Source organism: Heterocephalus glaber, unplaced genomic scaffold, assembly GCF_053883595.1.
Source record: "Heterocephalus glaber isolate CG9 unplaced genomic scaffold, H.glaber_assembly_v1.0 deba00001497, whole genome shotgun sequence".
NCBI classification, from domain to species: Eukaryota; Metazoa; Chordata; class Mammalia; order Rodentia; family Bathyergidae; genus Heterocephalus; species Heterocephalus glaber.
Window position 1 is genome coordinate 57,764,928 of NW_028258320.1, and position 13,572 is coordinate 57,778,499.

The window sequence follows — 13,572 nt, forward strand, 5'->3', positions numbered from 1 at the left end:
GTCTACAAAATGAGCATTTCTTGCCACTGCCCAATTCTGATTTCCACAGTAAAGTTGTAGTTGTTGTTATTAAGCAATAAGAATTGACAGGCAAACGTAAAATAATTTTACAAGAGATTGGTAGGTAATCTAATACCATGAATTTTCAGAAAGCCTTGTTCAATCTTGGGCTTACATCTCCATTTTCATCCCATTTCAGTCATTTATACCTCAATCTGTACATATCCCAAAGCAACACACTGAGGAGAAGGGTTATATTAGGAATTTGTTGATCAACGGACCACATTCCTATGGAAAGATTTAAAAGCCCAAACAGTGACCCTGTCATTGACTTTGATATAGCTAGTAGTAATTTAAGCCAGACAGCAAAACAGATACCAATACAGACAGGTATGAAATAAAATTTACTAAATGGTGGAAAACCAGATGTGCATGTTAATATGCAAGCTGACATGGGTATGCGCCTGCATGAAGCCGCATGATGGAATGAACACTCTGAAAGGAAAACCACGTTATTTATGTAGGTTCCTTCTTCTATTAGAACAAGGATGGAAAACTGTTTGATAGAGTCCTCTGGGTTCTCTAAGACTGTGCCCAACAAAGTGGCTTCTAGTTTAGTAAGTTGTGTCTGGGTGGGAATTGTGGGTCTGAAGACTTAGATAAGAACTGTATCTCTGTGTCACTCATTTTTTTCACCTGCAAGTTAGAGGAGATCATTGCCCATCTTATAACAAGGAGTGAGGACAAGGAGTGAGGATTATGTGGGTGATATCCTTGTGTGCTCGCCCAATGGCCAATACATGGGTCAGTGTCTGCTAGTGGTGTGAGTGCTGGTCTTGCTGGTCAGTGATGCTGTAGGTCTGGATCCAGTATAATAGGTACACACACTCCGCCACACAAATAAGCTCAGCCCACAGGATACAGTGGATCCTTGTCCCTAAAAGTGGCAGGGCTTCTATGTTTGATATTGTGGCAATTGAAATGCTAACTCAAATTAATTACAGTTAATCACAGTTGAATATGTAGTTCCTCAGTCACACTGGCCATGTTTCAAGTTCTCAGTAGCAACATCCATAAGACAGGGAAGTTAGAGAACATGCCCCTCATTATGAAAAGTGCTTTACTCCAGTATCCCCAAAACATGGCAGAGTGCCTAGCTCCTGGTCACCTGAGGACTCAGGAACCTTGATCAAGGCAAAGGATGGTTTACTTTGAAATCAGTGCCCAGTTCAGTGGCTGCCTACACAGGACAAGCTCATGGTAGAAGTGCAGGTCTACTCACATCTGATGCTAGAATCTTTACGTCCACCTCATTCTTTGAGCACTCTGGATGAATTAAGTGGTTTCAAACTCTGAGGCCACCTTGATGTTTCCTCCTTCTGCTCAATTCCCAAGGTCATTAATTAACACTCAAATTTCTCACCTCTCTTTTCCATGTCAGATTATCAGATAAAGCAGAAGCCTCTAAGGAAGGAAGAGCAGAAGCAATCTCATTGTTTACCCTCTGCCGGGCTTGGGTCCCACAGAGTCCCAGGGAGTAGGAGGATAAGCCACAGCTAGTACTGTGTTAGGTACCTGTAACGCCTGGCTCTAAGAGACATTTCCTTGGTATAAATACTGCGACAACTGCTAATGTCTGTCTGCTGTCAAAGCCTGACAATTTAGCACTCTGCTCCTCTGGGTACCCAACCAATCCCCAAAGGACAGGTTCCAGGACATTCAATTGAGAAGGATGACTTACTTTATGTATTTTATCTAGGGAGGTAAATACATATTTTAATTGTATCTCAAGATTTTAAAAAAATGACAATACACTCCATGTAGATTATTACACAGTCTTTTTTTTTCTTTTTATTATACCAGGGATTGAGCCCATTCTACCTGCCCCACCCTTTGGAACTGGATCGTGCTAGGTTCCCCAGGTTGGCCTGGACCTCTTGATTCTCCTTCTCTCTTAGCCTCCCAAGTAGCTGGGATTACAGGTGTGAGCCACCATGCCTAGCTATTATGTAATCTTTCTGTGAAGTGAGAAAGAATTTAATAACCAAGCTACAATATAGTTTTCCTAGGAAAATATCCTAAAGCTTACAAGTTATTAACTACAGAAAATGCTCAGAGGCTGGAGAGAGTCAATTCCTCTCCTCGTCCAATACTCCCAGTGAAGCATGGAAGGACATTGAATAGAATCTTATTTGCATTAGGAAGAATCGTGGTGCAGGTTGGTACTTTGGAGCTTATGAGACTGAACCCATGTGATAAATCTTGCTCTCAAATTTTCATACCACACACCAGGCTTTGAGCTGGGCCTGTGAGGGCCATAAGGCTGCTCTTGTGTACAGTTTTAAATCAAAATCAGCAAACTCAGTGCTCTGTCTGCCTGGCCAGTGGCCCTGAGCCATTTAGGTTTCTTTCCATATATTCAGTGTATTTAATATACAATCTTTTTGCTTTTCTTTCTTTTTTTTTTCTGGTACCAGGGATCAAACTAAGGACCTTGGGCTTGTGAAGCAGGTGTGGCACCATTGCACTAAATCCCCAGCCCTGTATAATCTTTTAAACAGCGTATCATTTCACTATCGAGTTTACAAGGCAAGTTATCCCTCACAGTCTTTACTTGGTAGAGGAAACTGTGTCACCAACCACATCCAATTTCAGTAGTTACCAAATTATTTTTCATATGTTACTCTTTCATTAATCTCATTTGCTTATGTAGATTTCTGGAAGGCCTAAGCAGAGAAAGTTTTCATCTTAGACACATTACTTAACCTTGGTGAGCATCAGTTTTGTCTTCTATCAAATAGGAGAAGTTTAAATATTTTATCTGGGAAGTTCCCACCTATAACCAGCACACAGTGGGTATTGGCTAAGGACAAGTCCTTTGAAAAGCATTTCAACTGGATGCATTCTGTGAGTAGGCAGAAGTGCAAAAATACTCAAAACCATGCCTTTTGGTTCTTTGTAAAGTGTCTGTGCAGTTCACTAAAATCTCCCTGCTTTATGCAATGCAGGCAGCATCTGATCATTCAGCTTGCATGAATGCCAAGAATTATTTTGCTTATTTCACAGCTCTCTGTATTATTCTTATCTAAGGGAGTTCCAGGTCATGCAGCCTACCTATTTAAGTGGGCAACTGGGGCACTGAATTTAAAAATGCAATGAAATCTTAGAACAGTGGTAATTCCCCACAGCAGTTATGGGCTGCCGGGGCAGGGAAGCTGCAGACCAACTGGCCACAGGTCATCCCTGCTTGCTGTGCAGACCTGCCAGCCACTTTGGTATGGTGACTCAACAGCACCCTGGGTGGAAACAACTCTGTTTGCTTCTACGATTTCCCATCCCAAAGGATTTCAGATCTTGATGTGTTCATCAGTTCATAATAGCCTAATAATGTTTTGCTACTTGGAGACCTGAAACCAGTTTGGAAGCTATATTAAAGGGCATCCTGCACAAGATCAGGAACTGCCTTGGCCAGAATGAAGCAGGTTCTCTCCCAGTAGCTGCTGGGATACCTGCAAGTGGGGGTTGGAAAATGGGGAGGGGGTGAGGGGTGGCGCATGATCCAGGCCATGCCAGGCCCTCATGCACGCCCAATAGGTGGGGACGAAATCGTGAAGCACTGGGAGCTCTGTGGCTATACTGAATCAGAACAAATGTAAGACCGAGACTTAAAAAAAGAAATGGAAAATATCAGAACAACCCAAGATATCTAATAGTTTGTAGGAAAGGTGCAAATCCAATGACTCACAAAGTCTCCTGCAATCCCTCCTGCCCAATCATGGGGACGGCTCCCTGGGGATTGGAGGCCCAATCACTGAAAAGGAGGCTTCTCAGTGTCTGGGGCTCAATTTTCCTCAGCTCAGAACACACGGTAGTTTAAAAAAAAAAAAAGCCATAGGAATCCTCCCAAGTTCAGAGGCTCTGTGAGGGCAACACTCACAGGCCTTCAAGATTCAAGGGAATAGGAATAAAAGAGTTAATGTACACCCAGTGCAATGTCCCGTTTTGTTTACTAAACCTCGTTTTTCCTTTCAGTCACCACAAAATGGGAATAACCACAGAGTTAGGAAGGATCATGTGCAGACATGAGTATCTGAGAAGTAAGAACCCATGTTTATTGGGGGAATCTCAGACTCTGTCCTATATGGTAGAATCAGCAAACATTTTCTACAGAGGACCAGATAATAAGTATTTTAGGTTTTACCAGTCATACAGTCTATGTCATTGATTCAACTCTGCCACTGTATCCTAAATGCATCCATAGACAGTACATGTACAAATGGACATGATTGTTCCAACAAAACTTTATTTATAAGAAACAGGAGCAGCCTGATTTGGGTCATGAGCTATAGTTTGTGGACCCGTATTAACATGGTTGGTAAATGCAGTGACCCATTTGCTCAATGGAAATGCAAGTTAGAATATGGGTGCAGGCACCTCAGGGTATGTGACTGTCAAACATGCAAGGGTATCATTCACTGCACATTCAGAAGGCTTTTACCTATCTGCTGGACCCTGTACTAGGTGATGAACATACATGAGAGTCACATGAATTCCGACCCAGCCCTTGAAGGTTTACAGTTCGTTGACATTCTTTTTTTTCAAGTAAATGCTTATTATTCACCAGCCAGTACAGCCTTTGGGGTCTGGCTTTGAAGTGTGCGTGCATGTGTGTGCGTGCGCATGTGTGCACGTATAGCACATATATATGTAATTTATATGACAGCATCCCTTGACACCATGAAAAATGTCTCACTCTCCCACTGTGGGAGTAAAAGGTCATCACAGAACTTGTGATTTGCTTTTAACCTAGATATTGATGCTGGATGGATAAGAATGATATACTTGTTCTATTTCATGTCCTTATATTGACAAATCACTCAGAATCAAGCATTCTTCAGAAGGACCTGCCAAGGGATGAGAAATCTCTCTAAATTTGCTCTAATTACCCATGCCCAAACAGAATAAATACTGCATCACAATAATGGAGGAAGCATAAGGGGACAGTTTAATTTGTTTAAGTCACATAGCAGAAAGAAGCACATGGAGAACTGTGCATCACTGCAGCAGCCATGGCATAAATGCTGAGGAATCATAAAGATCTTCCATTAGATCCTGACTTATTAACTCCCCGGATTCCTCCCTCTGAGAGCCAAGGGGAAAGTTGGGCACAGTTAGGCCATCCTGTCCCAATTTGGCTGTGTACTGTCTAGAAAGATGATCAGGCTGTTCCTGCCAAAACCTACCCACTTAAATGAGACCGGAGTCTTCTACCTCGTTAGTGGGGAATGACCAAATTTGGAGGAAAGCATGTGGGCAGCATTATACAGTCTCTGTCTGGTCTTCACAGTCCTGAAAACCATCCTAGTGGATCTCTAGGATGTTGAGTGCTGCCTTCTCCAGCTCTGGCATGATGCGTCACAGAACAGCAGGGCATGATGAGCGGCAGAAAGCAAGCAGCACTCAGAGGCAAAAGAAAGGATTCTTATTTCTTCCAATGGCTCTCCTGTCCCTTCTCGCTCTCTATTTGTACAAGATGGAAATGTCAGCACTTCGTTTTCTAATGTTCTTGATAAATCTGTTTCGGTCTCTCTCTCTCCAGTCACTACAACCAAAACATTTTAAACCACTGCAGCTAGCCAACTGAGGTCAGCCTCCCGGGCACTTGCTTTCTTCCATTTTGGGGAATGAGATTCAGGAGGGGAGCAGAGTACAATGATGGGGTCACCCAGTTCTAAGCTGGGATCTTTATGCTGATCCTTGCTTGGGCAAAGGCTAAGGTCCAGAGGGGTTTTCAACCCCTCTGGACCTCAGCCTCTTCCTCTGTAGTAGATTCCAAGGAATGCCTACCTGGCGCTGCGCTTGGAGATTAAATGAAACAGAAATCAAGGATCTCAGTCCCCAGAAGGTACCTGCACTCAGTCACTCCTTTCCTCTAGTCCTTACTTTCTTATTGTGAAGCAAAACACCGAGTGCAAAGATGAAGAGAGGTTCAACAAGGGTGCAGGCTCCAACACGCTATTTTCTGGCCTTATTATAAAAGTTGGTTTATCTCAGAAAGTGAGGAGGGGTTGAGGATCACAGAGTGGAGACATTATACTTTGTATCCATTTTCGAAAAGAAATACAAGATGCATTTATTTGTAGTCACAGGCAAGGGAGTTAATGTAGAGTCAGGAAACCTGGATTTAATTCTAGTTCACCCTAGTCTAGGCTCTGAGCCACATTTTTTGACATGAAATAAAGAAGGATCCAAAGGACAAAAGGGGTCCCAAAGGCTCCTTTCTGCTCTAAGAACATATTCTACAGTAAAGTATAAAAAATCACAATTTCAGCTGGTCTTAAAATAATCATAAAAGTTAACAGAGGAGAGAAGGGGAGGAAAGCCCTTTGTATAGAGCTCCTTCCAAGTGTACAATGATCCTCGTGTTCTGTTTTCTTTTCTCTTAACACTTCATCAATTCCTTCTCTATTCCAGAGCTGCAAATGCTGGAGCTGGCCTTGGTCCGTCAAGGTTGCATCCTTTGAATAGTTTGCAGGAAACCACTGACTTTTCTTCTGTTGCAACTCAGGGCTTTTATAGATTTGTGATAGAATATTTAAATCCTAAAGTCCAGGACTAGTTGTTATTTTGTGTGTGTGATATCTGAAATAGAAGTACATATCATATCCTTCCTAGCAATTTTTTCATTTAATTTCCAGGGTCACAGTGAGCCTTTTCTATAGCTTATACATAACTTTGTAAATACTGTTCTTAAGTTCTTGAAAAAATAATACTCCTTTCCATACCTAATATGAAAAGTAAAGCAAAATATATTTGTAAAAATATAACACATTTCACATTCTTGCTTTGGGCTTCATGTAGGTATCACACATACTTGAAAATGTAATTTAAATAATCTGCCTGTGCAGAATGCCAAAATAGCTTTCAAATACCTCCCCAGCCTTTCAAGTCTGTAGGTGAATAAAAACCTCACAACTAAGCCACTAGGCGGTTCAGACACCCCATTTACAGATAAAATGAGCAATCTGAGGCATGACATGAACGCTTATGGAATTTATGGATTTGTGTCCCAGAATCTGGATTTTTAAAAAACGTGAAATGCAAGCTCTAGTTTTCAAATACTTTAAAAAACCCCATGCAATTTCTGCTAAACTATACAAAAATGGTTTGCATTATATTTCCCACAGGATCAGAAGTGAGTATCCTCCAGGCAGAGCAACTACGAAGCTTACCTTCTCTGATGGCCTATAATATGCTAACGGTTCACTATGGCCTCTGTCAGGAAACCAAGGTTTTGATGTGCTTAAATATTTTGCTCCAGGTCCCAAGAAATGGCAAAGCCAGAATTCACATTTAGGCCTGTTACAGCTGAGCACACATTCTCTCACTTTCCTGAACAGCCTGCCTGGGAAAACCAGCTCATCAGAATCTTTGTCACGTAAATAGCCCATCTAAGTGACCACCAAGTACCTACCTAACTTCCTGAAACTCATCCTAAATTCATGTGAACAACAAATTAAAGATTTTTAAAGTTTTTAAAAGCATAGCAAAATAAACTCTGGAGGTATTTTAAAGATTTCAAAAATCACTTGCGAGAAGTGAAATCCTTGGACAAGATCTTTTAAAAAGAAGCACACTGCAATCAAAAGGTTTTTTGGTTGCACTTTTTTTTTTACTAATATCTCATTGGTTATAGCACAAGACTGTCTCCCCAGATAAAGTCTCATCATTGGCTATCAAGAATTTTACTGATGATCACAACAAAATTTAAAGATTCTACTCTGGAGCAACAAGAGCTCTGAAACATTTGTCTATGAAAACAAATGCAAGGTCAGGTGTTTGAAACAAAGCACAAGAGCTTCAAGTTCTCACTTAAAATTGTGAACTAAGCTAACCTAAAAACATACATCAAAAGAAAGTATAAATAAAAGATAAAAGCCTTTGTGGGTATTTACTATGAGAATGACTAGAAGATGCACAATATTAACACTTCCACATTAAAATCTTTGGAAATTATACCTTGTGTGGTTATGCTCACGGAGGAGAAAAATGATAGCCCAGATGGTTTTTAAAACCTGTATTAATACTCACACTGTTATTTCTTTCTAGTTTAGTAGCCAGTGCCCCTGAAATTCATTCTCATTAATTTTTCATAAATTACAGCTTAAGTTTTAACTCTCCTCCAGGAACACAAGTTGATCAACTTGGCCTCAGCTCAGCTCTAAAGTTTTCTTCCTTATTAACAGCTACTCCTGCTGGCTTCTGGGACAAGTATCTTCTCTGTATCGTTATTGTCATCATTTGGCAACTCAGTATCTCTTTGGCTGCATGGATGTACCAAAGAAATTGTAAAATTTTCCAAGTTTATATTACAGCCAGGCAATCCACACACAAAGTAGTAATTACTTTTATATTTTTGCATATTATGATTGTATATTAAGAAATATGATTATAAAACACTAAAGGAAAAAAATCCTGCCGTAATAGTATTCATCTGTTTGCTTCTGTCCAAATATGCATGCATCTCTGACAGTAATAATAATACATCCCCTTTTCTTCATCATGAATGGCTCTGTGTATTAAGAAGCAAGCAAAGAGATGGGCCAGGGCCTTAGGGAAATACAAAGAAAATAAGGAGGCAACACTAGAGGTAAGACAGAGGACTGAGCACAGAAGCAAGGGAGACCAGCTGACTCCTGCTTGCTCTGGTGAGAGGAGCAGCCACTAGGGACTGAATCCCACACTAGCTACAAGGCTCTTCCATTTAGCTCCATTAATGTTTCACTCTAATTCTTTGTAAGGAAAACAAGCTTAAGAGCCACCGTAGTAGGCAGAGCCTCCCCAGAATTAGTGTTCCCACATTTGGGGAGCTGCTAGGCCAGTAAAAATTAATTTGTCCACACCATCTAAAGAATGCAACTGAGTTCATTGAGGGTGCTTCTCAGTTAAACACAGGCACCAGGATTATTCCTGGGCTCGGGCAGTGACCTTTTCCAGGCATGTGAAGAGCGACTGGTGAAGGTGTAAGACTAAGCCATTTATTTTAATAACTGGGTGTGGGAGGCAGAAGATGACTGACCTTTTCCCCACCTGTTTGGGAAATTTTTAAATGGGATAATGCAAATACTATTTAGACAGATGCTCCTTACCCAGATGGGAACATCACGCAACTGACAACCTTGTTTTCCTTTTCAGAAGCAAAAGGGTATTTGTCTGTTAATCCAGAAGTATTTTCATGCAGATTCCTACTCACTCATTTGTTCGTTCATTTGTCATTCATCCAATCACTATGCAGAAGTATTTCTTGGTCATCCATCATACACCCCTAACTTCTTATGGAGGCACTAGAAGTTCAGTAGGAAACATGTACAAAAACCTCAGCAGCCCATTCTCATACTTACCATCTAGTGGAGGGAGACATAGAAAGAATCACCAACTGTAGCTTATGGCATACTTCATAGGAATAGGTGTTGTGTAGAAGTTTAAAGCAGAGAAGGGTGATAGGAGTAGGAAGGATACTTGATTTCTGCCAGTCATAAATGAACCAGGATATGTTAGTGGAGGACACCAATCAGCAGGCTGGGACTGCAAAGATGCACAAAGACGTGCTCGCAGTTGGAGCCATAGGAGCCCCATCAGGTCAGTCCACTGTGGAGTGTTCTGTGTGAGCCTCGCAAAGGGAACCAGTGCCTTGGTAGTGATACTTTTCAAAGTCATGAGGGTTAATTTCTTTAACATATAAGCAATTCCCTCATCTCAGAAAAACAAGTTTTCTATACTTTAAGTGTCTTAAGGGCAAGGTTTCTGTTTTATTCATCCAAGCAACTGATACCCAACATGAGGCATGCATAGCACTAAGGCAGGGCAAGTTCAGACAAACAGACAAGCGTGGCAGTTCGTTGGGCTGCATCACAGCAAAGTTCTCTGAAGTCTATGAACAGAGTAGCAATAACCAAGATGACTGAAAATCATCCTGACCTCACTGAGACTGCATGGGATTTACGTGTGGAGATAGTCCTTCAAGGGTTGACATCTCAATTCTTGCAACTGAGAGAAAGGAATATGCATGGTTTTTAAAAAATTCACCCTATGGTGGAAAAAAATTAAGTACAGAAAAGACAGATGGGACAACAAAAGTGGCAACCTCAACTTGTTGAGGGGACCGCACTCCTAAGCACTATTTGTATATAATGAGGTTTGGAGCTCTGCGCTAGTGCTCAGAATCCTTCAAACTGTATGGAGACTCAGTTACAGAATGCTATAAAATCTACCATCATTTTCTTAGAGGGGTATTCCTGCTGAGGCCTAATATGAGACAGAAAAACAGGTCTCCCTTTGTGTAATAAACCAGGGCAGATTCTGTTTTATACAATAAATGTCTGAAAGGCACACAAATTCAGGGGGAATATAAGAACATCTGTGAAAAAGAAGTGTTTGATCTCAGTGAGGACCTTTTCTCCCACAAAACGACCTGGATGAATATGGGAAACAATTGTTAAAGAGAATGGCTTCACCATCTGACCTTGTATCTGCAGACCAAGAAACTGGAAAATGGAGAAACCAGAGTCACAGAGTATCTAACAATTGAGTTAACATTCTCTAAACACAGGTCATTTGGTGATTATAGTAAAGTAATTTGAAGATCCACTGCTATACCTGTCCAGGATATTAGACAGAAAACATGAAGTGGGTTTTCTACTGTTTTACTTAACTGACTGGTATGAACTGTTTAATGTCACTGGAACAGACTTCAAACCAACTTTCAAAGATCTGCTAAGACAAACTCTTCTTCATTTGCTCATTCATTCCATGTATCCACAAATCTTTTGGCATTTCTTCTGTTACTGGTATACTAGACATCAGTAGGCAAAGAAGGCTGAGAAGCTGCTCTGTCAGTCCCTGCTGAATGCCCAGGCTGTGGCAAAGGAAGGCAGGTGGAAGAAGGTAGCTGAGAGCCAGCCAAAGACCACGTGTAGAGCAGTTAATGGAGATATTCCTGGTGAGTTCTATGAAGGCACTAGCTGGGCAGGTGTGTAGGCATCAACATGCATCCCACGCAGACATCCTCCTAGCAGGGGAAGATGGGGTGCCTCAAACAACTTTGCCAAAATCAGTGGCCACTGTAACTTTGTGTTTTGCACAACACAACTCCAGCTCCTACCACCAACAGCATCAAACTGAGCTACTTCACAGAGCTGCTTGGCCTGATGTGGCAAGTTGGGCTCTGTCTAAATGGCTCCTAATAACTACTAGGGGAAAGGGGAGCTGGTCACCCCACCATCTATGAAAACGCTGCCTTCTCCCCACCAGTAAGTGAATTTGGACATGGCTGAGAAAATCTGTGGGGTTTTTTGGGGGTTTTTTTGGCAAAGGGCTGTACTAGAGATTGAACCCAGGGGCTTCACACTGAGCTACATCCCTGGGCCTTTTATTATTTTTGAGACAAGGTCTTGGTAAGGTTCTGTGTTGCCCAAGCTAGACTTGAACTTGGCCGTCCTCCTACCTCAGCCTCTCAGAGTACTGGGATTATGGACATGTGCCACCACCTCTTCATATTCTTTTTAAAAACCTTAATTAGATGGTCCAAAATCCTAGTATTTAACAGCATAAATGTTTATAACATATGTAATTGAGTTTCCATGGACATACTTGGAAAGTCTAAATTCATTATAGCACCTGGTATGTTGCTGTATCGTCCAGTTATACTTCCAAGACATGATCTGGCAAATTCTTAGAGAGGCTATGGGTTCAGAAATAAGGCAGAGCTATTGCTGAGAGCACCTGGAGAACTTAAGAGGGTTCCCCAAACAGCTCACTTTGACTACCTGAAATTTCTCCCCACAATAGTAGAGGTATCATTTCATGCTTCTAATTAATGTCACTTTGAGATTAAGTGACAAAGCCCTTTAAGATGTTGACATAAACAATATTTTAGTTATCAAAAAGGGACAACAGGGTAAGAATACGGAAGAAAAAAACATTTTTGCCTCCCAGTGAAAAAGCCCAAAGAGTAAGAAATCAAAATTAAGAAACTAAACAACAATATAAAATTATCACTGCAGGAGACACCGTGCCTTTTTCATTTCTGCAATGAAAATTTCATTTTTGCAATGTCCCTAGCTGAGGGCCACACCCAAAGGGACTCAGACACCACCTCTGAATTAATTCAAATGAGTTTCAATACCCCATATGTCTAGTGTTCCAGACTACACTTAAGAGGGCCTCACCCTAATTTAGCATTATCCAAAGTGTCATTTGCTTACATACTAGAAATCGTGAGCTTGCTGAGAATTAACATGCCATTTAAAAGAATCACAAGATCACTTGCTATCCCCTGCACTGTGCAGAGCTTCAGGGGCAGGGGGTAGCACAACTGCACAACACACTTGTAGTGCCAAGAGGAGGGTGCATTTCTGAATTCTGCAGCCACAATGCACTTATCCAAACAACCCATGCAGTCACTCAGGGAGGTAAGAAGAGCATTTTCAATTGAGAATTTCAGATATTTTGTTTTTGAGATGGGGTCTTACTGTGTTGCCCAGGGTAGTCTCAAACTCCTGGGCTCAAACAATCCTCCCACCAGAGCCTCCTGTTGCTAGGACTACATGTACATGTCACACCCACCCTTTGAGATCTTAAAATCATAGAGGTCTGGGGATGTAGGTGAGTGATAAAGTGTCTGCTTAGCTCAGGCAGCCTAGGCTCCATCCCTGACAAAAGTCAAAAATAAAAACAAAAAAGGATTTGGGTCTGAGGAGCAAGGGACAGGAGTGGCAGACTGCCTTTGCTTTTTAATGAAGGCAGAGGGAGAGCTAAGTTAGCAGAGCCCTAGCTGGTAGGAAAGGGTGTGAGAAATGTCAAGAGAAAGGTTGCTGAGATCTTCTTTGCTGGCCACTTACTTCAAGCTGCTCAGCGTCTCTGAGACCTTGAAGAAAGGACTGAGAAGCCAGAATCACAACACTGAGTAAACACCACAAAACAAAGCAAAACACTTGTTTGGTTAAAAGGTCAGGAAAGGAAAAAAAGAAACCTCTCTCACTGTGTAATGCCCAACAAACTTATGAACATCTCCGAGGAAAATAGTTGACAAGTGGAACTTAAATTTCCAGTATCTAATAGTAATTAATAGCTTTGGATTATTGGATTGGCTTGAATGTGGTGTTCTTATAGTCACAGTGCTATTACATCCCTATTAACTTTATAAACCATGGCTAGTTTAACTTTCAAGAAAGCCCAGTCTGACCAAGGAGTGTTCAAAGAGTATGTTCAAGATTTCTGATCTGGTCCTGGGTTAGAATTGTGCTCTGGAGAGATGGAAGCTACAGGTCAAAAAGAACAGAAAATAAAAGCATCCAAAGACCAGACTTTGCATTCTTGGTTCTGAATGTTAGGTATACACACACACACACACACACACACACACACACACACACACAGTTGAGGCAAGAATACTTACGAGTAACTGCAATGGGCCAATGGTAACTGCTACAAAGTCCTTATTTATGATGAATATACTTGTCATTAGAATCCAAAGGGGTTTGTTTTAGGAGAAAAGTGAAAACTAGAACTTTT

General features: G+C 41.3%; 2 protein-coding genes across 5 annotated transcripts in view; one reads left to right on the forward strand and one right to left on the reverse strand.

The window, feature by feature from the left end:
- The window catches only part of Dock1 (dedicator of cytokinesis 1), a 530,482-nt gene that overhangs the window by 273,793 nt on the left and 243,117 nt on the right, over positions 1 to 13,572 (reverse strand). The window lies entirely within an intron of this gene.
- The window catches only part of Insyn2a (inhibitory synaptic factor 2A), a 55,201-nt gene that overhangs the window by 21,465 nt on the left and 20,164 nt on the right, over positions 1 to 13,572 (forward strand). The window lies entirely within an intron of this gene.